At 44.4% G+C, this 1,851-nt stretch overlaps 1 protein-coding gene across 3 annotated transcripts in view; it reads right to left on the reverse strand.

The window, feature by feature from the left end:
* Plcd1 (phospholipase C delta 1) overlaps nucleotides 1-1,851 on the reverse strand; it is a 21,257-nt gene that overhangs the window by 6,379 nt on the left and 13,027 nt on the right. The gene's annotated exons all lie outside the window — the stretch shown is intronic.

Genomic DNA, 1,851 nt, shown 5'->3' on the forward strand with positions numbered 1-1,851 from the left:
ATGATCGTGGGTCAGAAAACATTTCCATGCAGAGAGGTCTCCAAATTAATCAGTCTATGATCCTTATCAAATGCTGTTAGTTTCTTTGCAAGAAACTGACAAATAGATCTTAAAATATGGGTCGGAAATCAAGGGACCCAGAGCAACCAAACCAATCTTGCAAAACAAAGAACAGACTTGGACAATTCACACTTCCTGGTTAGGAAGCTTACTACAAAGTCACGGGAGCTAAGAGTATGGTACAAGGACAGTGCCCGAAAGGACAGACAAACAGACACATGGAATAGAACTAAGTCCAGAATAAATACCCACTTTTGCAGTCAATGGACGATTAAGTGGGAATATTCAACAGAATCCTATTTTCGGGACCACGACGTGACAGAGCACCAGAGATCCCCGATAACTGAATTTGATCCCCAGGACCCATATGGTAGAAGAAGAGAACCAACTCCTGCAAGTTATCCCCTGACCGCCACACGCACTAGGAGACAAGCATGCAAACACACAATAAATAAGGTATACAATAAAAAATAACTGAAAAATAAGTCCCAGAAAACAGTGCTGGATATCCAAATGCAAACAGAAAAGAAATAGATTTCCTACCTCTGCCACACACCACAGAACAGAAAGTTAATCAGAGATTTACCTCACATCCGAGACAGTGTCTATAACAAGAAAGAAAGACGAGAAACTAATGCTGCGATTAACGGAAAAATGCGACCCCTCCCCCACTGCAGGTGGGATCTAAACCGCTGGACTTCCTTTGGGAAATGGTTTGGCAGGTTTTCAAAAAGGTCAAGCATGGAGCTGGAGAGAATGGCTAGAGCCCAGAGTTCAGTTCTTTGTACCACTTTGGCCTTTTTACAACGGCTTATAACTGAGCTATAGGGTCCTCTCCCAACCTCTGCAAGCATTGCACACTAATGGACATATGCGCACACGCACAGACAGACACATGATTCAAACTAGAACAAGGGGCTGGAGAAATGGCTCAGTGGGTAAGAGCACTGACTGCTTTCCCAGAGGATCTGGGGTTTAATTCCTTAATAATCCACATGATGGCTCATGATTGTGTGTAACTCCAGTTTCAAGGGATCGACATTCTGGTCTCCTTGGGCACCAGGCATGGACATGGTACACGGACATACATGTAGGCAAAACACCCATATACTTAAAATGATAAAAATAAAATATATTTTTAAAAAGTAAACATAAAAGTTACCATATAACCTAGCAATTCTGCTTCTAGTGTGCACTCGAGTGAAATGAAAACATAGTCACACAAAACATGTTCTAGCTTTTGCCACTGAGTAGAGTCCTAAAGAAGAAGCCACTCAGGCGTCCATTAACTGCTAAGTTAGGAGTTACAGGATACAGTGTAGCCATACAGTGGGGTGCTTTTAGGAAGCCGGAAAGTACAGAGTACAGATCCACACTACAGGTGAAGGAATGCTCACACACACTAGGAGTAAGAAGCTGTTAGGGAGGGGCTGCGGGCTCAGCTTATATGGCAAATCCTCAGAGGACAGAGAACAGATGGAGGCTTCTTGGTCTGGTGTCGGGAGAAAATATGAGAGAATCACTAATGCGTTTTTTTTTCCAGGGGCGGGGAGGAGAATGGAGCTGTTCAAAAAATGACGGTGGGGAGGCAGCACAAGTGTAAATACGTGAACACACACTGCATCGGCTCAGCAATTGCATGTGCACGTATGTCTGTCCACGTGGGTGCAGACGCACACATGCTTATGTGGAGATCAAAAGCCAACCACGGGCTCTGGTCCTCAGGCGCTGTCTACCTTGTCTTCTGAGACAAGATCTCTCAGTGGCCTGGAATTCACGTTTTAGTCTCGG

This window comes from Microtus ochrogaster, chromosome 5 (assembly GCF_000317375.1).
Source record: "Microtus ochrogaster isolate Prairie Vole_2 chromosome 5, MicOch1.0, whole genome shotgun sequence".
In the NCBI taxonomy this organism is placed as follows: domain Eukaryota; kingdom Metazoa; phylum Chordata; class Mammalia; order Rodentia; family Cricetidae; genus Microtus; species Microtus ochrogaster.